Source organism: Musca autumnalis, unplaced genomic scaffold (genome assembly GCF_047663935.1).
Source record: "Musca autumnalis isolate F117 unplaced genomic scaffold, ASM4766393v1 scaffold_3, whole genome shotgun sequence".
NCBI classification, from domain to species: Eukaryota; Metazoa; Arthropoda; class Insecta; order Diptera; family Muscidae; genus Musca; species Musca autumnalis.
In genome coordinates this window covers 145,182,429-145,210,295 of record NW_027411866.1, presented here as the reverse complement: position 1 = coordinate 145,210,295, position 27,867 = coordinate 145,182,429, and the positions used below count along the sequence as shown (strand labels likewise).

At 34.8% G+C, this 27,867-nt stretch overlaps 1 protein-coding gene across 1 annotated transcript in view; it reads right to left on the bottom strand.

Annotated features, from left to right (window-relative positions):
• LOC141398322 (uncharacterized) overlaps positions 1 to 27,867 on the bottom strand; it is a 229,119-nt gene that overhangs the window by 138,892 nt on the left and 62,360 nt on the right. The window lies entirely within an intron of this gene.

The following is a 27,867-nucleotide window of genomic DNA, read 5'->3' as shown; positions in this document are numbered from 1 at the left end:
TCCATAAATTTATTAGCTGAAAAATCAATTATAATCCATACTCAATTTACACAAGCGATGGACAGCTACTACCAAAAATTCCCAATTACAGCAACAACAACAAGAAACACACACCAAAATGCAATCACGCTCGATTGCATCCAAAATTAACATAAGCCAATTAAAAATCGGAAAAACTGTATGGTGTTCAACATTCACATTCAAACAAAAGAAGAGGAGAGGAAGGGGAGCCAAGCGATTCATTTAAATGGGGCAAAATATGCGGCAACCGGTTGTTGTTGTTGATGCGTTTGTGTCCGTGTCGCAGATAAACTGAAGCATGAATAATTAAATGGAAAAATAGCAGATATTCAATTATTCAGTCAGGTAGTCAGGCGGCGGTCATTTTCATTTGTTCATTCATTAGTTGCAATAATATTTATTTGGCTTTTTTTCTCATCAATGCGATGCAGCAAATGGATGAGCCATTGAAGCTGGACACAAAGACCTCGCCCCCAAAACATTGAAAATTGTGTGCAGTGCAAAAACAAGTCTCAAATAATTAAACCTCATTTGGTGGTACTGATGAGAAGTAATTTAATGAAAACATCATTTGTAGATGAAAGCAAACAAGAATGTCTGCCTGTGTGGGCATGTGTGTGTGACAAACATTAAAATCCGATTGATTTCATCGCACACATCATCCATATAAACTTGACAAGGATTCCATTTGACTACTCTCCACGCTTGACTTGGCCATTATCACACAACACAGAAGACAAAACAAAAGTTTAATGGCTTTTACAAAATTGTTGCAACAGCAACAGCAGCAGCAGTAACACAACATTGCAGTATCAACATAAAATCCAAGATCCGTAGCGTTTTGCATCATTGGCAGTTACATCTGTATCTGCATTATCTTTATCGTCGTCATCATCATCGCCATTATTCTTTTTGGAATGCCGGTCAATTTCCAATTGATTTTTCGCCATATGAATGGACAATTTACTTTTCTTTCTGTCTCTTATTTCACATCGAATTATTGCTGCAATATTTGGAAATTTTCCATTATGCATGTCCTTTTCTTGTATAATTGACCATTTGACTTCCTTTCTATCGATGCTATCTACCCAACTACTGTAACATGAGAAACATGTAAAAGAAAATGCATAAACTATGATGCTGCTGCTGAATAAAAGAAGAAACAATTTAAAGAATTGTAGAGTTTGCGTTTTTTATTGACTTTCCATGTTGAATTGTTTAAATATGCAAATATACTTCCTGAGGTCAAGTTGTAAAGATAAAGGACTTATGTTGGATTTTTTCACAATAATAATAATTTAATTGTGCTATCCAGGTTTGTGTGAAAAAATCATCAACGTCTGTGAATAAAGTTATTCACGTTTGTGAAGAAAATTTTACCCGTTTATGGATAAAGATATCCACGTTTGCGGATAATATTATCCACGTTTGTGGATAAAGTTATCCATGCTTGTGGATAACACTATCCATGTTTGTGGATAAAATTATCCACGATTGTGTATAAAGATATCCACGTTCGTTGATAAAAGTTAACTACGTTTATGGATAAAATTATCCACATTTGCAGATTAAATTATCCACGTTTGTGGATAAAATTATCCACCTTTGTGGATAAAATTATCCACGTTTCTGGATAAAGTTATCTACGTTTGTGGATAAAAGTTATCCACGTTTGTGGATAAAATTATCCACGTTTGTGGATAAAATTATCCACGTTTCTGGATAAAGTTATCTACGTTTGTGGATGAAAGTTATCCACGTTTGTGGATAAAATTATCCACGTTTGTGGATAAAATTATCCACGTTTGTGGATAACATTATCCACGTTTGTAAATAAAAATATCCACGGTTGTGGATAAAGTTATCCACGTTTTTGGATATAGTTATCCACATTTGTGGTTGAAGTTATCCAAAGTTGTGGATAAAGTTATCCTCGTTTGTGGATAAACTTATCGATTATTGAAATAACTTAGGCCACATTTGGCCAACAACGGTTGCAGGCAAGCTCGAAAGGGTCAGGCAGAGTCGGAATCTATCAAGGTGTCTCCCGTCCCGAAGTCAGAAAAGCCGAAGATGCACACGAAATACCCACCAAAAGGTCTTACTCATTGTAAGTTCTCCGCCTACTACTGTCGCCACGTTTGTGGATTAAATAATCCACGTCTGTGGATAAAATTATCCACGTTTATGGATAATGTTGTCCATGGATGTGGATAAAGTTATCCACATTTGTGGATAAACGATACCCTGATGTAGAGAAGTGTATAACCCTAACCACGTTTGTGGATAAAATTATCTACGTTTGTATCCACATTGTAGATAAAGTTATCCAGACTTGTGGATAAAGTTATCCAATTTTGTGGATAACATATCCAGACTTGTGGATAAAGTTATCCAATTTTGTGGATAACATATCCACGTTTGTGGATAAAATTATAAAGTTATAACCATAAAGTTGTCCACATTTGTGGATAAACTTATCCGCGTTGGTGGATAAAATTATAGTTTGTGAATTACGTTATCAATGTTTGTGGATAAAATTATAGAGTTATCCACGTTTGTGGATAAAGTTATTCACATTTTTGGATAAAGTTATCAACGTTTGCGGATAAAGTTATCCACGTTTGTGAATTACGTTATCAATGTTTGTGGATAAAATTATAGAGTTATCCACGTTTGTGGATAAAGTTATTCACACGTTTGTGGATAATTTTATCCATGTTTGTGGATAAAGTTATCCATGTTTGTGGATAAAATTATCCACGTTTGTGGATAAAATTATCCACGTTTTTGGAAAAAAATTATCCACGTTTGTGGAAAAAATTATGTGGGGAAAAATTATCCACGTTTGTTGAACAAGTTATTCACATTGTAGATAAAGTTATCCAGACTTGTGGATAAAGTTATTAAATTTTGTGTACAACATATCCACGTTTGTGTATAAAATTACAAAGTTTTCCACGTCTGTGGATAAAGTTACAAAGTTGTCCACGTTTGTGGATAAAATTACAAAGTAATCCACGTTTGTGGATAAAATTATAACGTTACCCACGTTTGTAGATAAATTTATCCACGTTCGTGGATGAAATTATCCACGTTTAAGGATAGCATTGTCCATGTTTGTAGATAAAGTTATCCACTTTTGTGGATAAAGTTATCCGCGTTCGTGGATAAAGTTATCCATGTTTGTGGATAAAGTTATCCACGTTTGTGGATAAAGTTATCCATGTTAGTGGATAAAATTATCCACGGTTTTGGATAAAATTAACCACGATTTTGGATAAAATTATCCACGTTTGTAAATAAAAATATCCACGTTTGTGGATAAAGTAATCCACGTGTGTGGATAAAATTATCCATGTTTGTGGATAAAATTATAATGGATAAAGTTATCGAAGTTTTTGGATAAACAAAATCCGTTTCAACCTCTGGTTGTTGCTCATCATAGCTCGCTCGTAAAATTTTGTCCAAGCATAGATCAAGTTCGATTCGTGAGGCGATTCGCGAACAATGGTGGAGTCTGCGGCTGGGTCGAAATCCATCAAGGCGGATTCTGGAACTTCGCAATCGCAGAGAACTAGTAAACGGATCACTGCAAGTTATGTAGCTCCTAAGAATTACAGCGCTTCTGCAAAAAAAAAATGGCCTGAAGACAACCACTTCAGATCAGGCGTGGTGTGAAAAGAGTGCATACATCCGAGGATACATAGTCAAATTCTAAATGGATGGTGAATGCCCATTCACTCAGCTTCATATGCGAAGGTGACTTCTTGCCACATAGATGAGGGGGCACAACCTGTGATTTCCTGCAAATGTGGCCACGTGTCTGGTGAGAACGGAATGTGAACTACCCAGGCTAGCGCGGATTTATTCAGCCAGATATTACCGCACTTTGGGATGAATTCCAGCTAGCAGCGACTCCAACTTCCGTGATCGCATGTAGAGTTGCAGCCACCACCTTCTAACTCGGATGTGACAAGGCATTAATGCTGCTCCGCAAGCAGAATCGCGGCCTATAAACCAGCAATTGGGATTTGTCAACCCCTTCCAAAATTAGGGAGGAACTGTGATGAAATTCACAATGAACATGCAGAACTGTGAGCCGGCACCAATTAATAAAACTGATGATCAGGATAACAAACCATATGAATATCGATTTAGCCAAACTCGGGCATTCAGTGTACAAGACAGGAGTGTTTACCAATGTACCATGGTGTGCAATATTTGCATTCGAAATATTTCCCCTTGAATAACCTACGATAGGGGGTATAATGTGATGTTGTCATGCTTCGGAATCAAATTCGGGCATTCAGTGTGCAAGGTTACCATTTCGCCACGATGTCGAATATTTCAATTCAATTTTACTTCTGAGTACACACATACACGACGAATAAATAATAGGTATGCGTGACACGAATTTCGGGATTTTAAAAGAAATGCTACAGAATCCGCTTTCAGCTCATGTCATAATGCTTTGGTATGAAATATATCCCCTCGACCAGGAACACGATTCATATTAGCACAATGATATTTTTATTCCTGAGTCCGTGGTGACTTAAGACACTATTTTCAGAGGTGTTTTACATCAAGGCAAATATTTAAATTGTATCTCCAAGCACGAACATGTACGACGAAAAATTAATGGGTCTGCATGACACGAAACACGAGATTTTAGACGAAACGCCAAACGGGCTCTTTTGCGGTTCAAGTGATCACTCGTTGATATGACATATGTTCTCTTTCTCAGGATGATGATTCGTATTAGCTCAAGGGTATGGCGCTTAGTTTTTATATTCAAATACGAAAGGCGTGTGTAAAGATTCTTCACTAAAGAAACCGCTTCTGAGAAAATGTTGCTCGCAATATCTTGAGGGGTATTTTTGCCAACCATGAAGAGGGGATCTTGTCCGACATCATAAGCACGAACGTGACACGAAACACGACATTTAAAAAAATGCCACACGACAAGAATTTACCACAAGTCATCACTCTTTCGTATGAAAAGGAAACGTCCCATGCCTGGGATCTTCTTCGTAGATATATTCTGATAACTTCGTATTTAAATGTAAATATTATTTAACTCATATTGCATATCTCTTGAAACCAGTACCAATATCGATAATTGTGTCCTTCTTTTATTTATCTTTGGTCATGAATAAAGGACATTAACAATGACTTTGAAACATAAATCCCAAGAATTGTTTAGCCATTCTATGGATTTATTTGGGTTTTATGTTAAAAAATATCGTTTCATTCTTATGTATTACGATTTTCTACTGTTGCAAGGATATTCCAAAAGGACACTTTAATTTATGAGGCGTAATAAAAAATAAGTTTTCAAATGCCAGTTTGTAGCCAATGAATGATAGGCAATAATGGTTGTGTTAAAATTTATGAATGTTTTTTCTCTTCGGCCGACCACAAAGGACAATTGCTGGTTTGTGGTCAAAAGAATAAAGACATGATTGTTATTATGATTGGCCAAGAGATAAATAAGGTCTTTGGATTTAAATTTATGAATTTTGGGAATGGAATGTAAAATGTGGGAAAATAAAGACCAATATGGTTTTCCATGAATGGCATTGTGGTGCAAAAGTTAGTTTGGCTGAATATGTTAGGCATGTTAAACTGCTCTATATGTAAGTCGTGTCAATGCAGTTATGCTCAACATGCCCCTCGGATTCGGTTATTGGAAGGATCTATTTTTCATATAAGAGAAACCCAATGCTGCTGATTTACTGAAGGAACCCAACACATTTTTATATTATAGAAGACTTCCATTGTCCCTTTAAACATTTGTTGATGGTATTTCTTTCCTGTTCATTCCTTTTAAGTCACATAATTTCCAATTTCTTTCAATTACTATACCACCAAATATTTGAAATGTCAAACTTTCAAAACATCCACAAAATTTATTCCAATAAAAATACCTCCCAAAAGAAAGAAGGAAAGAAATAAAAAAACCAAACAAAACATTCCCATCACATACATTTGTGTTAAATACTGTTATGCAACAATCATCACGCATACATTTTAGCCTAGCTAAGAGCGAGCTACAGGTACAACAGACTCAAACTCAACTCAGATCTGCTCGGCATATTAAACAGATAACGATTTTTTGATTTTAGTTGTTTGACGCATTTTACCCTTCTTTATTCTGAAATGGTTTCATCTTTTGAATGTTGTTGTTGCTGCCGTTTTATCAAAAAGTTTATGTGTGTATGTGACAAATGGCATAACACTCTCGCACAAAGAATGAATTCCAAAGCAAAGCATAGACATACAAATTTTATATTCAATTCGATGCTTCTTCATTGTTATGTCATAAATCGAGTGTGAAGTTTGTTTTGGTAGGAAAAAGGTAACTAAAGAAATTAATTTGTGGGGGAAATTTTAAGATTCAATTAAAATCGTGTTAATTGAGTATGCTACGAAGGTTTGAATGAAAGTTAATGTTAAACGAAATGTTTATTCGGTTTTATTTGGAGCATAAAATTGAGGCAATTTCAATTGAGCCGATATTGAAAAATAGTAAACCATAGCCAATGGGGAAATTGTTTCAATAGGTGAGAAGAAATGAAGAGCATGTTGTGTTGTTAATTTTGATTTCCTCAAGGGGAAGTAGGTAACAATGTTTAAAGGCGGTTAGAGGAACGTAACATTAGCTACAGATATTAACAATTTCTGAAGAGGCAAATAGCGTTGCTTTTATCTGATACTTTGATTTGGATATGTCCATCGAATTTACATCCAGTGATTCTCGTAGAATGGACTCCGTGTCTTAAGACAGAACTTGTAGAGAAGTAATAAATGGAAATGTTGAAGAAGTAATAAATGGAAATGTTGAATTGGTGATGTTGTTTGGACTCGGAATCGAACCCGTTCATAGAAAAGGTAGGTCCTATATCATTGAGCTTATGCGAATGGCGATATTTTGAGCTAAGAGCTGTCACTGTAGCGTTTCTTTTAAAATTTTGTGTCTCGCAGACCCATTGATTTTTCTTCGCGCGTGTTCGAGCTTAGAGAAAAATTTAAATACGCGCGAAGAAAAATCAATAAGTCTGCGTGACACGAAATTTTAAAAGTAACGCTACAGCGCCAGCTCTCAGTTCAAATCCTCACCATTCACATAAACGCAATGATATGGCACCTACCTTTTCTATCGCCGAGTCCGAATGCCGTGTCTTCTGACACCAATTGTAGACATGTATGTTTTATTTACATGGCTTAAATACGCATTGGCAGATGTACTTGAAAAGTACAAGGGCGACATTACCGCCATACAGGAAATACGATGGAATGAGAAAGGCGCCACAACAACACCTAAAGGTGACGCACTGTATTATAGCTGCCATGACATAGAGCATGAGTTTGGTAGCGGATTTGTAGTTGGTCGGAGGTTAAAACACCTGTAGGCCTATTCTGTAACTTTTAACAACAATCGATATTGTTTAAATTTCTTTTGTTTTTGTAACAACAATAAAACAAACAAATGAAATTGTTGTAAAATAAACAATGAGTAAAGTTGTTAAAAAGTTACAGAATAGGCCTACTGGTCTCCAGCTTCACACCAGTGAATGAAAGACTTGCTACAATTCGAATAAAAGCAAAATTCTTCAACATCAGCTTTATTTGCGCTCATGCTTCCACTGAAAACAAGAACGAACTGACCAAAGAAATATTTTATGAGCGCTTAGAAGAAACATACATATGACCTTTGTCCTGCTCATGACCTTAAAATTATTCTAGGCGATTTTAATGCCAAAATTGGAAAGGAAAATATCTTTGGCCCAACAGTCGGAAAATTCAGTCTCCACAGTGAGGCTGATAGACTTCGCAGCGGCACAAAACAAGATAGTTACCAGCACCAGATTTCAACACCTCAACATCCATAAGGGCACCTTGCTGTCTTCAGATCAGAAAACTAGAAATCAAATTGATCACATTGTGATAGATGGAAGACATTCATCGAGCGTGTTGGATGTGCGTTCGTTCCGAGGAGCAAACATAGAGTCGGACCACTACCTTATTGCAGCAAAGGTACGCACCCGGTTAAACGTAGCAAACAAAGTACGAACAGACAAAAAACGAATGTTAGACATCGGTAACCTGCGATCACAACAGATAGCCACAGCATATTCCACTCAACTTGCCCAATTGTTTCATCAAAGCACTGAAGAATAATAGGGCAGCAGGAGCGACACGCTAATAAGGTGTATTCATCAGCTAGTTAGCTCCATCTAGCAGGAAGAACTCGTACCCGACAATTGGAACCTGAGCATCCTGTGTCCCGTCCATAAGAAAGGAGATAAGACTTTATGCTCCAACTGTAGGGGCATAAGTCTTCTCCCTATCGCCTACAAGATAGTGTCAGGGATATTGTGCGAACGACTAAAGCCCATGGTCAACGAAATAATTGGACCATACCAATGCGGCTTTAGACCTGGCAAGTCCACCATTGACCAGATATTTACCTTGCGGCAAATCCTGGAGAAGACCCAAAGATGCAGATCGACACCTACCACCTTTTTTGTCTCTTATAAAGCAGCCTTCGACAGGTCGATACGTTCAGTTAAAATAGGAAAGAACCTCTCCGAAGAGTTTTGTACCAAAAGAGGTTTCAGACAAGGAGACAGCCTTTCGTGTGATCTCTTCAACATCCTGCTGGAAAAGGTTATACGAGAGGCAAACGTCGAAAGAAGTGGCACAATCTACACCAATAGCCACATGTTACTTGCTTATGCTGATGATATAGACATCCTGGGACGATCAGTAAAAGAACTAAGCGATACCTTTATGAAGGTCGAAGGAGAATCTGCTAAATTGGGTCTGGCGGTTAACGGTGAGAAGACCAAGTTAATGGTGTCGACGCGCAATGCGTCCAGTGAGCTCGGAAGTTGGTACCTATAATTTTGAGGTAGTAAAAGACTTCGTCTACCTCGGCACTGCCATAAACACAACAAACAACATCAGTTGTGAAATAAGAAGAAGAATTGTATTGGCCAACAGATGCTACTTTGGTTTAAGTAAGCAGTTTAAAAACAAAGCCACATCTCGTCAAACAAAAATAACGCTTTGCAAAACACTGATACTACCCGAGCTAATGTATGGCTCCGAAGCCTGGGTACTTGCGCATGCAGACATGGCAGTGCTTGGTGTGTTTGAGAGAAAAATTCTTTGAAAGATCTACGGACCAATCTGTGTTGACGATAAATATCGACGTCACATGAACCACGAGCTGTATCTGCTATAAAACGACATCAGTATAGATAAACGTAGCGAGATGCAGTCATTGCGTTGGCTACGCCATATCATAAGAATAAGCGATGATGAACCCGCTAAAAAGGCTTATAAATACGAACCGCTTGGCGGTGCACGCAGAATTGGCAGGCCAAGGAATAGATGGCGCGAACAAGTGGATAAAGAGGTGAAAAGGAGCGGTATTCTAGAAAGCGAAGAAACAATTAGAGAGAAATTGAGATCTTTTCTTAGTTCGGCCTATGGAACAAATGTTCTGTAATGGGTCAGCTAAGTAAGTAAGTAAGAAATACTCAGGAAATGTTGTCTATATTACGGTAAGGGGTATTTTTGCCGCCGTTGAAGAGGCAATGTTGTCTGGTATCGGCATCGTACTCGAGCTTTCAGCGTGCAAGGCGGGAGTGCTTACCATTGCATCACGGTGCCAAATATTTCAATTCAATTTTGACTCTAAGCACGAACACACATGTCTGCGTGTCACGAAACACGAGACTTTAAAAAAACGCTACAGCACCCATTTCTCATTTCAAGTCAGCATCATTTGGTAAGAAATATTTCCCATTGATCAGGATCACAATACATATTGATTCAATGATGGAGTACATATTTTCTATCGCTGAGTCCAAACGGCGTGACTTAAGACACCACTTGTTGAGACGATTTAGATGGTTGTAATAGTCAGGAAGTGTTGCCTACATTACGCTGAGGAGAATTTGTGCATTTCGAAAAAAAAATAAATTCAATTTTACCTTTAAGCCCTCTCCCATCGGGTTTTCTAACGAAAATCCATTGACCCCTGAGGGGTCTAAAAATTTTCTAATGAAAATCCATAGACCCCTGAGGGGTCTAAAAATTTTCTAACAAAAATCCAAAGACCCCTGAGGGGTCTAAAATTTTTCTAACGAAAATCCATAGACCCCTGAGGGGTCTAAAATTTTTCTAACGAAAATCCACAGACCCCTGAGGTGTCTAAAAATTTTCCAACGAAAATCCACAGACCCCTCAGGGGTCTAAAAATTTTCCAACGAAAATCCATAGACCCCTGAGGGGTCTAAAAATTTTCTAACGAAAATCCACAGACCCCTGAGGTGTCTAAAAATTTTCCAACGAAAATCCACAGACCCCTCAGGGGTCTAAAAATTTTCCAACGAAAATCCATAGACCCCTGAGGGGTCTAAAAATTTTCTAACGAAAATCCATTGACCCCTGAGGGGTTTAAACATTTTCTAACGAAAATCCATAGACACCTGAGGGGTCTAAAAATTTTCTAAAGAAAATCCATAGACCCATGAGGGGTCTAAACATTTTCTAAAGAAAATCCATAGACCCCTGAGGGGTCTAACAATTTTCTAAAGAAAATCCATAGACCCCTGAGGGGTCTAACAATTTTCTAACGAAAATCCATAGACCCCTGAGGGGTCTAAAAATTTTCTAACGAAAATCCATAGACCCCTGAGGGGTCTAAAAATTTTCTAACGAAAATCCATAGACCCCTGAGGGGTCTAAAAATTTTCTAACGAAAATCCATAGACCCCTGAGGGGTCTAAAAATTTTCTAACGAAAATCCATAGACCCCTGAGGGGTCTAAAAATTTTCTAACGAAAATCCATAGACCCCTGAGGGGTCTAAAAATTTTCTAACGAAAATCCATAGACCCCTGAGGGGTCTAAAAATTTTCTAACGAAAATCCATAGACCCCTGAGGGGTCTAAAAATTTTCTAACGAAAATCCATAGACCCCTGAGGGGTCTAAAAATTTTCTAACGAAAATCCATAGACCCCTGAGGGGTCTAAAAATTTTCTAACGAAAATCCATAGACCCCTGAGGGGTCTAAAAATTTTCTAACGAAAATCCATAGACCCCTGAGGGGTCTAAAAATTTTCTAACGAAAATCCATAGACACCTGAGGGGTCGAAACATTTTCTAACGAAAATCCATAGACCCCTGAGGGGTCTAAAAATTTTCTAACGAAAATCCATAGACCCCTGAGGGGTATAAAAATTTTCTAACGAAAATCCATAGACCCCTGAGGGGTATAAAAATTTTCTAACGAAAATCCATAGACCCCTGGGGGTGTAAAAATGTTCTAACGAAAATCAATAGACCCCTGAGGGGTGTAAAAATTTTCTAACGAAAATCAATAGACCCCTGAGGGGTCTAAAAATTTTCTAACGAAAATTTATAAACCCTTGAGGGTCTAAACATTTTCTAACGAAAATCCATAGACCCCTGAGGGGTCAGAGCTATATCACAGAGATGTTGGAGAGCGGAAGTTCACAAATTGTATATGTTTGCTTTAAAAATTTAATATTTCTGATTTGTTTTGTTATATGGATTGTGTATACAAAACATGTTTGGGAATTTCCAATGGCAAATTAATTCTAAAACTTTGCAACAAAAGAACACACAAGTCATACCAAAATATGCTTGCAATATCCAAAAACAAAAACAAAAAAAAACTTCCGCTTATTTAGATTTTTGATCAATGATCTCAAATACAGATATTTTAGCACCTCAATAGAATACCATTTAAGGCAACTTCTGCATATAGTGATCTAATACTTATCATTGCAGATGATTCACCTTAGCATTCGTGTCACGCTAAAGCAGATAGACAGACACGAACTAAACAGTCGTGTATAAATATAATGCCATTCAAACTCACAAAAATATTATTTGGATATGTGATATGAATGACTGTAGATGATGGCAACTGATGCCGATGATGATGATGATGTTAACTTCATTGTTTGCTTCGAAAAATAACATAACTTGTGAATTTTTATGCAAAATATTTCGCCGATAACAACAACGACGACAAAAGGCGAACTTTGCTATACAAAATTAAACTGAAGAAAAAAATTCCATACATAACACCATGGTGATGAAGATGATAATGTTATAGAGCGCCGTCAGGTTTTTGATAGATGCGAAAAAAAACACTAACATTCAAATTATGCAGTGAAATGGAAAGTGATTATTTTTATTCACACACTTAGCACCTCAGCCATATACATACATACATACATCACAGTGGGAGATTTAATGGACAAGATTTCCAACATTTAAATTTTTAGATGTTTTTAGATGGGAATTTTAAATAGGAATTTCTATTGAAAATTTCCTCCATTTTCAGATGTGAATTTCTATAGAAAATTTCCTTAATTTTTTTTTAGAGGTAGATTTCTGTAGAAAGTCAACTCTCAAAAGTAGAGGAAAATTTCTATATGAATTCACCTCTGAAAATCGAGGAAATTATTTTTAGAGGGGAATTTCTGTAGAAATTTTCCTCTATTTTTAGATGGGAATTTCTACAGAAATTTTCCTCTATTTTTAGAAGTCAATTTCTATAGAAATTTTCCTCTATTTTTAGAGGGGAATTTCTATAGAAATTTTCCTCTATTTTTAGAGGGGAATTTCTATAGAAATTTTCCTCTATTTTTAGAGGGGAATTTCTATAGAAATTTTCCTCTATTTTTAGAGGGGAATTTCTATAGAAATTTTCCTCTATTTTTAGAGGGGAATTTCTATAGAAATTTTCCTCTATTTTTAGAGGGGAATTTCTATAGAAATTTTCCTCTATTTTTAGAGGGGAATTTCTATAGAAATTTTCCTCTATTTTTAGAGGGGAATTTCTATAGAAATTTTCCTCTATTTTTAGAGGGGAATTTCTATAGAAATTTTCCTCTATTTTTAGAGGGGAATTTCTATAGAAATTTTCCTCTATTTTTAGAGGGGAATTTCTATAGAAATTTTCCTCTATTTTTAGAGGGGAATTTCTATAGAAATTTTCCTCTATTTTTAGAGGGGAATTTCTATAGAAATTTTCCTCTATTTTTAGAGGGGAATTTCTATAGAAATTTTCCTCTATTTTTAGAGGGGAATTTCTATAGAAATTTTCCTCTATTTTTAGAGGGGAATTTCTATAGAAATTTTCCTCTATTTTTAGAGGGGAATTTCTATAGAAATTTTCCTCTATTTTTAGAGGGGAATTTCTATAGAAATTTTCCTCTATTTTTAGAGGGGAATTTCTATAGAAATTTTCCTCTATTTTTAGAGGGGAATTTCTATAGAAATTTTCCTCTATTTTTAGAGGGGAATTTCTATAGAAATTTTCCTCTATTTTTAGAGGGGAATTTCTATAGAAATTTTCCTCTATTTTTAGAGGGGAATTTCTATAGAAATTTTCCTCTATTTTTAGAGGGGAATTTCTATAGAAATTTTCCTCTATTTTTAGAGGGGAATTTCTATAGAAATTTTCCTCTATATTTAGAGGGGAATTTCTATAGAAATTTTCCTCTATTTTTAGAGGGGAATTTCTATAGAAATGTTCCTCTATTTTTAGAGGGGAATTTCTATAGAAATTTTCCTCTATTTTTAGAGGGGAATTTCTATAGAAATGTTCCTCTATTTTTAGAGGGGAATTTCTATAGAAATTTTCCTCTATTTTTAGAGGGGAATTTCTATAGAAATTTTCCTCTATTTTTAGAGGGGAATTTCTATAGAAATTTTCCTCTATTTTTAGAGGGGAATTTCTATAGAAATTTTCCTCTATTTTTAGAGGGGAATTTCTATAGAAATTTTCCTCTATTTTTAGAGGGGAATTTCTATAGAAATTTTCCTCTATTTTTAGAGGGGAATTTCTATAGAAATTTTCCTCTATTTTTAGAGGGGAATTTCTATAGAAATTTTCCTCTATTTTTAGGGAAATTTTCCTCTATTTTTAGAGGGGAATTTCTATAGAAATTTTCCTCTATTTTTAGAGGGGAATTTCTATAGAAATTTTCCTCTATTTTTAGAGAAATTTTCCTCTATTTTTAGAGGGGAATTTCTATAGAAAGTTTCCTCTATTTTTAGAGGGGAATTTCTATAGAAAGTTTCCTCTATTTTTAGAGAAATTGTCCTCTATTTTTAGAGGTTAATTCCGATAGAGAATTCCTATACAGAAATCTCTTTAACATTACTTACTCTTCCTTAGTTTATTGATGGATATTTCAAACTTACCTAAAAAGAAAAGAAATAGAAAAATATTTGATTAGCAAAACTTTACATAGCCTTACACAAAAAAAACTTAAAGCTTATTTAATAAAAAAAAATAGCCAATCAAACTATGGAAGAAATGCTATAATCATTATTTGTCCACTTCTTCATTCTTGAGCATATCTCAAGGAAATTATTAGCCATTGTTAGACAAATTATTTTCCTATTCTTTTGCTTATCTTATTATTTGCCTTTCCCGTTATTGCTTTTCTTGGCATATTTCATTTTTTTCATCCTACAACGGTGATGATGATGAAGATAACGATGATGATGAAGTATTTCCCATTTCCGATAACAAATAAATGATTCATGGGCTGTAGGCGGTAAATAACATCCACAACAACGGCGCTAAACCAATTAACGGAAAACATCATTTAACCTCATAAATTTTAATACCCATCTTTAAAGAAGAAAAACTCACGCCGCTAAAACGAAAAGTCAAACCACAAAGCGCAACAGCCAGTTAGTTACGGTTACGGGCATGGTCGGTCGTCTGCTAAACATAATGATGTCATGTTTTAAAGAGAAAAACGTGATTAGGAAAAATCATTGAACACAACAACAGCAACAACAACGGTAATAGCAACCACAACAAATGACTTGTGATGGCCATATCGCATCCAACGGATATGCTATTGCTGTAGCTGCTCCTCCTTAACCAGACAAAGAGAGGTTTTTAACAACATTGCCGACATTGTCGGCATTTATGGTTGTCTTCGCTCTAACATTGCCCCCCAATCACACAATAGTCTCTGCCACAACCAACAACAATGCCATTAAAATGCCAACGTTAAGGGAAAATCTTCAACTTGAACTTGAAGCACTTTTCGTTTTCTTCTTGCTTGTGTTTTTGATAGTTGTGACGACGACGTTGTTAATGTGCTTCTGCACACATAACATGAGCATAAATCGTTGGCATTACAAGCAGGCACAGTGGGACAGAAAAATGTTTCAACACGTAGAAATAATCTTAACATAGAAGGAAATTTGTTTAAACTGTTAAAGAAGAAAATTTCTATAGAATAGAAAAACCACTAAAGGTCTCTATAGAATACATGACCCCCAAAAGGGGTTTTCTTTAGAATAGATGACCCCAGAAGGGGTCTTCTATAGAATAGATGACCCCCAGAAGGGGTCCTCTATAGAATAGATGACCCCAGAAGGGTTCTTCTATAGAATAGATGACCCCAGAAAGGGGTCTTCTATAGAATAGATGACCCCAGAAGGGGTCTTCTATAGAATAGATGACCCCAGAAGGGGTCTTATATAGAATAGATGACCCCAGAAGGGGTCTTATATAGAACAGATGACCTCAGAAGGGGTCTTCTATAGAATAAATGACCACAGAAGGAGTCTTCTATAGAATGGATGACCCCAGAAGGGGTCTTCTATAGAATAGATCACTCCAGAAGGCGTCTCCATAGAATAGAGGACCCCAGAAGGGATCTTCTATAAAATAGATGACCCCTGAATGGGACCCAGAAGGGGCCTTCTATAGAATAGATGACCTGAGAAGGGGTCTTCTGTAGAGTAGATGAACCCAGAAGAGGCCTTCTATAGAATACATGCTCCAGAAGGGGTCTTCTATAGAATAGATGACCCCAGAAGGGGTCTTCTATAGAATAGATGACCCCAGAAGGGGTCTTCTATAGAATAGATGACCCCAGAAGGGATCTTCTATAGAATAGATGACCCCAGAAGGGGTCTTCTATAGAATAGATGACCCCAGAAGGGGTCTTCTTAAGAATAGATGACCCCAGAAGGTCTTTTCTATAGAAAATATGACTCCAGAAGGGGTCTTCTATAGAATAGATTACCCCAAAAGGGGTCTTCTATAGAATAGATTACCCCAAAAGGGGTCTTCTATAGAATAGATGACCCCAGAAGTGGTCTTCTATAGAATAGATGACCCCAGCAGGGGTCTTCCATAGAATAGATGACCCCTTCAGGGGTCTTCTATAGAATAGATGACCCCAGCAGGGGTCTTCCATAGAATAGATGACCCCAGCAGGGGTCTTCTATAGAATAGATGACCCCAGCAGGGGCCTTCCATAGAATAGATGACCCCAGCAGGGGTCTTCTATAGAATAGATGACCCCAGCAGGGGTCTTCTATAGAATAGATGACCCCAGCAGGTGTCTTCTAAAGAATAGATGACCCTAGAAGGGGTCTTCTAAAGAATAGTTGACCCCAGAAGGGGTCTTCTATAGAATAGACGACCCCAGAAGGGGTTTTCTATAGCACAGATGACCCCAGCAGGGGTCTTCTATAGAATAGATGACCCCAGAATGGGTCTTCTATAGAATAGATGACCCCAGAAGGGGTCTTCTATAGAATAGATGACCCCAGAAGGGGTCTTCTATAGAATAGATGACCCCAGAAGGGGTCTTCTATAGAATAGATGACCCCAGAAGGGGTCTTCTTTAGAATAGATGACCCCAGAAGGTCTTTTCTATAGAAAATATGACTCCAGAAGGGGTCTTCTATAGAATAGATTACCCCATCAGGGGTCTTCCATAGAATATATGACCCCAGCAGGGGTCTTCCATAGAATAGATGACCCCAGCAGGGGTCTTCCATAGAATAGATGACCCCAGCAGGGGTCTTCTATAGAATAGATGACCCCAGCAGGGGTCTTCCATAGAATAGATGACCACAGCAGGGGTCTTCTATAGAATAGATGACCCCAGCAGGGGCCTTCCATAGAATAGATGACCCCAGCAGGGGTCTTCTATAGAATAGATGACCCCAGCAGGTGTCTTCTAAAGAATAGTTGACCCCAGAAGGGGTCTTCTATAGAATAGACGACCCCAGAAGGGGTTTTCTATAGCACAGATGACCTCTATAGAATAGATGACCCCTTAAGAGGTGTGAAAATTTTCTACGGAAAAACTCCCTCTAAAGATAGAAGAAATTTTCTATAGAAAATCATCCTCTAAAAATAGAGGAAATTTGCTATAGAAAATCTCCCTCAAAAATAGAGGAAATTTTCCTCTTAAAATAAAGGAAATTTGCTATAGAAAATCTCCCTCTAAAAATAGTGGAAATTTTCTATAGAAAATCACCCTCTAAAAATAGAGGAAATTTGCTATAGAAAATCTCCCTCTAAAAATAGAGGAAATTTTCCTCTTAAAATAGAGGAAATTTGCTATAGAAAATCTCCCTCTAGAAATAGTGGAAATTTTCTATAGAAAATCTCCCTCTAAAAATAGAGGAAATTTCCTATAGAAAATCTCCCTCCAAAAATAGAGAAAATTTTCTATAGAAAATCTCCCTCCAAAAAAAGAGGAAATTTTCTATAGAAAATCTCCATCTAAAAATAGAGGAAATTTTCTATAGAAAATCTCCCTCTAAAAATAGTGGAAATTTTCTATAGAAAATCACCCTCTAAAAATAGAGGAAATTTTCCTCTAAAAATAGAGGAAATTTGCTAAAGAAAATCTCCCTCTAGAAATAGTGGAAATTTTCTATAGAAAATCTCCCTCTAAAAATAGAGGAAATTTCCTATAGAAAATCTCCCTCCAAAAATAGAGGAAATTTTCTATAGAAAATCTCCCTCCAAAAATAGAGGAAATTTTCTATAGAAAATCTCCCTCCAAAAATAGAGGAAATTTTCTATAGAAAATCTCCATCTAAAAATAGAGGAAATTTTCTATAGAAAATCTCCCTCTAAAAATAGTGCAAATTTTCTATAGAAAATCACCCTCTACAAATAGAGGAAATTTGCTATAGAAAATCTCCCTCTAAAAATAGAGGAAATTTTCCTCTTAAAATAGAGGAAATTTGCTATAGAAAATCTCCCTCTAGAAATAGTGGAAATTTTCTATAGAAAATCTCCCTCCAAAAATCTAAAAATAGAGGAAATTTTCTATAGAAAATCTCCCTCTAAAAATAGAGGAAATTTTTTATAGAAAATCTAACACTAAAAATAGAGGCAATTCTCTATAGAAAATCTCCCTCTAAAAATAGAGGAAATTTTCTATAGAAAATCTCCCTCTAAAAATAGAGGAAATTTTCTATGGAAAATCTCCCTCTAAAAATAGAGGAAGATTTTCTATAGAAAATCTTCCTCTAAAAATAGAGGAAATTTTCTATAGAAAATCTCCGTCTAAAAATAGAAAATATCCCTCTAAAAATAGAGGAAATTTTCTATAGAAAATTTCCCTCTAAAAATAGAGGAAATTTTATATAGAAAATCTCCCTCTAAAAATAGAGGAAATTTTCTATAGAAAATCTCCCTCCAAAAATAGAGGAAATTTTCTATAGAAAATCTCCATCTAAAAATAGAGGAAATTTTCTATAGAAAATCTCCCTCTAAAAATAGTGCAAATTTTCTATAGAAAATCACCCTCTACAAATAGAGGAAATTTGCTATAGAAAATCTCCCTCTAAAAATAGAGGAAATTTTCCTCTTAAAATAGAGGAAATTTGCTATAGAAAATCTCCCTCTAGAAATAGTGGAAATTTTCTATAGAAAATCTCCCTCCAAAAATCTAAAAATAGAGGAAATTTTCTATAGAAAATCTCCCTCTAAAAATAGAGGAAATTTTTTATAGAAAATCTAACACTAAAAATAGAGGCAATTCTCTATAGAAAATCTCCCTCTAAAAATAGAGGAAATTTTCTATAGAAAATCTCCCTCTAAAAATAGAGGAAATTTTCTATGGAAAATCTCCCTCTAAAAATAGAGGAAGATTTTCTATAGAAAATCTTCCTCTAAAAATAGAGGAAATTTTCTATAGAAAATCTCCGTCTAAAAATAGAAAATATCCCTCTAAAAATAGAGGAAATTTTCTATAGAAAATCTCCCTCTAAAAATAGAGGAAATTTTCTATAGAAAATCTCCCTCTAAAAATAGAGGAAATTTTCTATAGAACATCTCCCACTAAAAATAGAGGAAATTTTCCATAGAAAATCTCCCTCCAAAATATAGGACATTTTCTATAGTAAATCTGCCTCTAAAAATAAAGGACATTTTCTATAGAAAATCTGCCTTTAAAAATAGAGGAAATTTTCTATAGAAAATTATCCATTTTCTTTAGAAAATCTGCCTCTAAAGATGGAGATAATTTTCTATAGAAATTCTCGTTCCAGAAATTGAGGAAATTTTTTATAGAAAATCTCTCTCTCAAAATAGAGGAAATTTTCTCTCAAAATATAGGAAAATTTTTATAGAAAATCTCACATAAAAATAAAAAGAACTTCTCTGTAAAAAATCCGCCTCCAAAAATGAAGGAAATTTTCAATATGGTAAAATATGGGAAATTTTCTCTTAATAGAGGACGTTTTTTTAGGAAAATGTCCTCTAAAAAGAGAAAGTTTTGTAAGAACATGTCCTTGAAATTTTCTATAAAAATGATTCTTAATTTTCTCGATTGAAAATTGTAAAGAAAAAAGATTGACGATGATATTTCTTTCCTCTCCACTGTCCTTCTAAGGACCTATTGTAATGAATGTAAGCAAGTACTTTTTGGTACTTGTCTTGAAGGCATGTTGCTGTCTACTTGAAAGTTAGGTTACAACGAATATGACATTTCACACAAGTACATCGTTATAAAGATTTTGTTTGTTTGTCTCAAAAAAGGAGTGTTTATGGCTTTGACAGTTATGACCCAGCGTCTAAGGCCAGAGTCATTTCTATCTCTCTGTCTGTCTGTCCGTTGTTACATCTGTCTATGGCATGTCTAACACAACTGTTTCGCGTTTAAAACATAACTGGGTGGTAAAACTGTTTGAGGCAACACTTCACCACATTAAACTAAAACCAATCAACTATTAAACGCCATACAACAACACCACCGATTGTCTCAAAAGATGCTTTAACGAGAATGACTATGCAACCGCAGAAGAAGATCAAGCAAACGACCAAGTTGAAGAAGCGCCGCCGTAACAGAGGATGGAGACTGATGATGGTTGTTGGCGTATTAAAACAAAAGGAAGCCCTCTATTACATTATTATGTCGAAACAATAAGAAGAAGTATAAAAGAGGAAAACAAAGCACAAATAAGTTTCTTGTGTTTCGGCAAAGTTTTGTAAGACAGCACCGCAAAACATTAACGATGAGAGATAACGAAGAAGAAGAAGACGATTTTCAAAGGCCAATAATGGTTTCAAGTAGAATAAACAACAACTGTGAAAAGAAAAATGGAAACTAAGCTGCATGGCTCAAAGGAAGAAAGAAAGAAAAAATCGTGAATTAAACGCCACCGAAGTAGATGAAAGGTAGGCAGGCAGGCAGACTGGCAGATGGTGGGTGACGATAGAAACGATAACTGCGTGCAAACTTGGCATACAACATGAAATGCCAATACTTCGTTTCATTGAGGCTAAAAACAATTCAAATTGGAATTTTTCTATTGAACATCTTTTGAGGGTTTTTTGTTGTTGCTGTTGCCTTGTCTATTGAATAGCAAACTCTAGGAGCAGCTCTAAGCAAAGTAAGAAATTAATTTCTTTGGATTCTTTTTTATGCTTGGAAAATTCAATTGTCCCTTAAGGCGATCTTATCGAAACAATGGGGGTTTTGTTGTTGTAGGCTCTTGAAAAACAAAGGAATAACTTCAAATTAGGCAAATACTTTTTTTGGCCCAATTTGCTCAAGGGCTGATGATGGGAATATTTAAATTAAACAAAAAGATAAATGTTAAATTAATAACAATTATATTGAAGTTTCCTATAAAGAGGTAGTTTCTAAATATAAATATAGAGGAAACTTTCTATAGAAAAACACTCGCAACAAAATGGAGGAAATTTTCTATAGAAAATCCCACATCCAAGAATTCCCCCATTCTCTATAGAAAATGTACGAAATTGTCTATAGAAAATCCATCATAAAATATGTAGGAAATTTTCTATAGAATATCCCCGTACAAAAATAGAATAGATGAACCCAGAAGGGGTCTTCTGTAGAAAAGATGACCCCAGAAGGGGTCTTCTATAGAATAGCTGCCCCAACAGAAGTCTTCTATAGAACAGATGACCCCAGAAGGGGTCTTCTATAGAACAGATGACCACAGAAGGGGTCTTCTATAGAATAGATGACCCCAGAAGGGGTCTTCTATAGAATAGATGACCCCAGAAGGGGTCTTCTATAGAATAGATGACCCCAGAAGGGGTCTTCTATAGAATAGATGACCCCAGAAGGGGTCTTCTATAGAATAGATGACCCCAACAGGAGTCTTCTATAGAACAGATGACCCCAGAAGGGGTCTTCTATAGAATTGATGACCCCAGAAGGGGTCTTCTATAGAATAGATGACCCCGGAAGGGGTCTTCTATAGAATAGATGACCCCTTAAGAGGTGCGAGTGGCAATATATAGAAAAAGTCAGTAAAACGGAGGAATTTTTTTTATAGAAAAAGTCCTCTAAAAATAGATGACATTTTCTACGGAAAAAAAATTTTCTATAGGAAATCTCCCTCTAGAAAAAGAGGAAATTTTCTATAGGAAATCTCCTTCTAAAAATAGAGGAAATTTTCTATAGAAAATCTCCCTCTAAAAATAGAGGAAATTTTCTATAGAAAATCTCCCTCCAAAAATAGAGGAAATTTTCTATAGAAAATCTCCCTCTAAAAATAGAGGAAATTTTCTATAGAAAATCTCCCTCCAAAAATAGAGGAAATTTTCTATAGAAAATCTCCCTTTAAAAATAGAGGAAATTTTCTATAGAAAATCTCCCTCTAAAAATAGAGGAAATTTTCTATAGAAAATCTCCCTCTAAAAATAGAGGAAATTTTCTATAGAAAATCTTGCTCCAAAAATGGAGGAAATTTTTTATTAAAAATCCCTTTCCAAAAATGGAGGAAATTTTCTATAGAAAATCCCACCTCAAGAACGGAGGAAATTTTCGTAGAAAATTCCACATCCAAGAACGGGGGAAATTGTCTATAGAAAATCCCCCATACAAAAATGTAGGAAATTTTCTATAGAAAATCCCCCGTACAAAAATGTAGGAAATTTTCTATAGAAAATCCGCATAGAAAAATGTAGGAAATTTTCTATAGAAAATCCGCCTACAAAAATGTAGGAAATTTTCTATAGAAAATCCCCCGTACAAAAATGTAGGAAATTTTCTATAGAAAATCCCCGAACAAATATGTAGGAAATTTTCTATAGAAAATTCGCCTAGAAAAATGTAGGAAATTTTCTATAGAAAATCTGCCTACAAAAATGTAGGAAATTTTCTATAGAAAATCCGCCTAGAAAAATGTAGGAAATTTTCTATAGAAAATCTTGCTCCAAAAATGGAGGAAATTTTTTATAGAAAATCCCCCGTACAAAAATGTAGGACATTTTCTATAGAAAATCCGCCTACAAAAATGTAGGAAATTTTCTATAGAAAATACCCCGTACAAAAATTTAGGAAATTTTCTATAGAAAATCCTCCGTACAAAAATGTAGGAAATTTTCTATAGAAAATCCCCCGTACAAAAATGTAGGAAATTTTCTATAGAAAATCCGCCTAGAAAAATGTAGGCAGATTTTCTATAGAAAATCCCCCGTACAAAAATGTAGGAAATTTTCTATAGAAAATCCCACCTCAAGAACAAAGGAAATTTTCCGTAGAAAATCCCACATCCAAAATGGAGGAAATTTTCTATCGAAAATCCGCCTACAAAAATGGAGGAAATTTTCTATAGAAAATCCCCCGTACAAAAATGTAGGAAATTTTCTATAGAAAATCCCCCGTACAAAAATGTAGGAAATTTTCTATAGAAAATCCCCCGTACAAAAATGTAGGAAATTTTCTATAGAAAATCCCCCGTACAAAAATGTAGGAAATTTTCTATAGAAAATACCCCGTACAAAAATGTAGGAAATTTTCTATAGAAAATCCCCCGTACAAAAATGTAGGAAATTTTCTATAGAAAATCCGCCTAGAAAAATGTAGGCAGATTTTCTATAGAAAATCCCCCGTACAAAAATGTAGGAAATTTTCTATAGAAAATCCCACCTCAAGAACAAAGGAAATTTTCCGTAGAAAATCCCACATCCAAAATGGAGGAAATTTTCTATCGAAAATCCGCCTACAAAAATGGAGGAAATTTTCTATAGAAAATCCCACATCCAAGAATTCCCCCATTCTCTATAGAAAATGTACGAAATTGTCTATAGAAAATCCATCTTAAAAAATATAGGAAATTTTCTATAGAATATCAGCGTACAAAAATAGAATAGATGAACCCAGAAGGGGTCTTCTGTAGAAAAGATGACCCCAGAAGGGGTCTTCTATAGAATAGCTGATCCCAACAGAAGTTTTCTATAGAACAGATGACCCCAGAAGGGGTCTTCTATAGAATATATGACCACAGAAGGGGTCTTCTATAGAATAGATGACCCCAACAGGAGTCTTCTATAGAACAGATGACCCCAGAAGGGGTCTTCTATAGAATTGATGACCCCAGAAGGGGTCTTCTATAGAATAGATGACCCCGGAAGGGGTCTCCTATAGAATAGATGACCCCAGAAGGGGTCTTCTATAGAATAGATGACCCTGGAGGGGGTCTTCCATAGAATAGATGACCCCTTAAGAGGTGCGAGTGGCAATATATTGAAAAAGTCAGTAAAAAGGAGGAATTTTTTTGTAGAAAAAGTCCACTAAAAATACATGAAATTTTCTGCGGAAAAACTCCCTCTAAAGATAGAGGAAATTTTCTATAGAAAATCTCCCTCTAAAAATAGAGGAAATTTTCTATAGAAAATCTCCCTCTAAAAATAGAGGAAATTTTTTATAGGAAATCTCCCTCTAGAAAAAGAGGAAATTTTCTATAGGAAATCTCCCTCTAGAAAAAGAGGAAATTTTCTATAGAAAATCTCCCTCTAAAAATAGAGGAAATTTTCTATAGAAAATCTCCCTCTAAAAATAGAGGAAATTTTCTATAGAAAATCTCCCTCTAAAAATAGAGGAAATTTTCTATAGAAAATCTCCCTCTAAAAATAGAGGAAATTTTCTATAGAAAATCTCCCTCTAAAAATAGAGGAAATTTTCTATAGAAAATCTCCCTCTAAAAATAGAGGAAATTTTCTATAGAAAATCTCCCTCTAAAAATAGAGGAAATTTTCTATAGAAAATCTCCCTCTAAAAATAGAGGAAATTTTCTATAGAAAATCTCCCTCTAAAAATAGAGGAAATTTTCTATAGAAAATCTCCCTCTAAAAATAGAGGAAATTTTCTATAGAAAATCTCCCTCTAAAAATAGAGGAAATTTTCTATAGAAAATCTCCCTCTAAAAATAGAGGAAATTTTCTATAGAAAATCTCCCTCTAAAAATAGAGGAAATTTTCTATAGAAAATCTCCCTCTAAAAATAGAGGAAATTTTCTATAGAAAATCTCCCTCTAAAAATAGAGGAAATTTTCTATAGAAAATCTCCCTCTAAAAATAGAGGAAATTTTCTATAGAAAATCTCCCTCTAAAAATAGAGGAAATTTTCTATAGAAAATCTCCCTCTAAAAATAGAGGAAATTTTCTATAGAAAATCTCCCTCTAAAAATAGAGGAAATTTTCTATAGAAAATCTCCCTCTAAAAATAGAGGAAATTTTCTATAGAAAATCTCCCTCTAAAAATAGAGGAAATTTTCTATAGAAAATCTCCCTCTAAAAATAGAGGAAATTTTCTATAGAAAATCTCCCTCTAAAAATAGAGGAAATTTTCTATAGAAAATTTCCCTCTAAAAATAGAGGAAATTTTCTATAGAAAATGTCCCTCTAAAAATAGAGGACATTTTCTATAGAAAATCTCGCTCTAAAAATAGAGGAAATTTTCTATAGAAAGTCTCCCTCTAAAAATAGAGGAAATTTTCTATAGAAAATCCGACTACAAAAATGCAGGAAATTTTCTATAGAAAATCCGACTACAAAAATGCAGGAAATTTTCTATAGAAAATCCGCCTACAAAAGCAGGAAATTTTCTATAGAAAATCCGCCTACAAAAATGCAGGAAATTTTCTATAGAAAATCCGCCTACAAAAAGCAGGAAATTTTCTATAGAAAATCCGCCTACAAAAATGCAGGAAATTTTCTATAGAAAATCCGCCTACAAAAATGTAGGAAATTTTCTATAAAAAATCCGCTTACAAAAATGTAGGAGATTTTCTATATCTTGTTTTCAGTTAAATATCTGCTTACAGAGACTTCAAACAAATGTCAAAAGTTGGGAAAATAAAATCTTTAAAAGATTTTTTTGCGGAAGCTTTTTTCATCGGATCACTTTATAATTAAGATTTTATGCAATCATAGGTACAAACTCATCAAATATCACACAGGGATACGAGGTTGTAGAAAAGTCATAACCCTAGTGTGCCTACTTGTCGTCCCTTTGGTAGTCCACAAAATCATTCTTCGTCTATAAAGATTCCATTCCGTTGTCTCTCTTCTTTATGGAAAACAGGGTCCCACTGTGTCTGCCTTAATTTTTTTCTAATATTTATTATCTCAACGACAAATATCAGGGTTAATCTTTAAATAATACATCAACAAAAAATGTAAATATGATGAATTATAATCGGATTACGGCAACTCAATTGCGAAAGAAGAAGACATTTTATTTAATAACGGCGAAGGTGATACCGATGATGATGGAACGAACCAGTTTTACTGACTAGAAAAAAAAAACAATTTTTATTTTTTGGTGATATTCATGTTGAAGTTGATTTCTAGCTGACCTTAAATTATGAACAACAAAATTCCAACTAGTTTGTAATTATGTTGAAAAGTTGTTGCAAACATTTGCATGTTACCTCCCTATATAAACAAAAAAAGTTTCCAAGGTAAGGGGTTTCTAGTCATGACGTTAAACCATTTACTTGAACAATCAATTTAAAATTTATGATTTCCTTCGAGCGGATTTTCAATATTCCCATAGTAAAGACTTACAACTTTTAAACCAGAAATTTTGTAGTTTGCAACACTTAAAACTCATAAATTAATGAAATGTTGGTGGTAGTTTATTCTTCTTTTTCACTAAAACCAATCCTGATAATGTGGCCTTCAATGCTGCCTGAACATTGTTAAAGGTTGCAGGTATGTACAACATGTACAAAAGCTAAAGTAACTAAAAGAAACTTCAATGGATGTAAACAGTTACAGAGTTTTCTTTTAAACATCATCTTCCTGTTTGTTGCTGCAGCAAAGCCAGCCGCAGCAATGTGAGGCAATTTCCATAAACGATTAATGGCATTTAAGACTTGTTGAACTTGATAGCTACGGTTGTTAAGTGTTAAGCAGAGAGTACATCTCTTCGCAATGGCTATTGTTTGTGTTTCTTCATTCTTCTTTAGCTGTTTTATTTATTTATTTTTTAATTTACTTTCAATATCTCTAAAGGAAATTTGATGAAAATCTAGTTTTAATTATATTGAATTTCAGTTTACCTTTTTTAATTTCACAAAATGTGTTCAAGGCCAGGATAAAGCAAAATGTGGCGGAAAAAAATACTACAAAGCTGATAACAATACCACATCTCTGGGGGATAGGCACTGCTTTCATTTATTATAACAACATGTAGCTCTAATCCCTGATAGTTTTCTTGAAATAGATTTCCATCACAAATAAACATAAGACTTCAAAAGCATATGTATGTCCTTTGGTCCTTTTTCAAATATTATGATTTATTACTTTTTCTTTCTCTCTCCCTCTCCGCCTTTAATAATAACAACGACCAGAGTCAAAGAAACCGGAATCATTAGCTTGACACTTGCATTTGAATTATTTATCATTTTCATAACAAAACCAATGTCCACAACTTATGCCATTTGCAATGATAGATGATGGACGAATGGATGAATGAATGAATGGTGGTTGGCAAGATGGCCAGAGGACAGACAATTTAACCAAAAAGCATGGCGACTGATGGACTATTCTTGATTTGATTTTTAATATTACGTTCTTCACACAACAGCACAACATCACAACTGCAAATGACATCAACGTATCTCCTTCTTTGCTTTGATACGACGATTCCTAACAATATCAACCAAAAAGAAGCAAGAAAAAAACGAACGTTTCAATATTTTTTTGCTGTTTTTCTTATTTGTTTGTTGTGGATTGTTTGCTTGTGTCATTGTCCAGCATTCATCTTAACAAATGTTAAAAGCTCTACTGAAAAGATTCTATTCAACCGCAAAAACCCAAAAAAAGAAGATGTGGTTTCATTTTTATTTTGGAGTAATGAATTTTCTTGTAAGTGATGAGTATGGAGAACTTGCCGAGTATGGATGGACAAAAAGAACTTTATAAATTAAAATTTCGAAATTTTAATAACACAAACATTTTCTTAATTGAAGGAAATTTAATATGATATTTTCATAGAAAAGTTCCTCTATTTCTAGCGAATGTTTTCTAGAGACAATTTATTTTTAGAGGACATTTTGTATTGACGAAATTTGCTCTATTTTGTAGGAATTTTCTATCGGAAATAATCTCAATTTTTTGAAAAAGTTCTATTGAAAATGTGCTCTATTTTTAAGGAGATTTTATATCGGAATTAGTCTAAATTTTCTCTAAAGCAACTAATTCCTTAATATATGTAGTTCATTTTGGAAAATAGT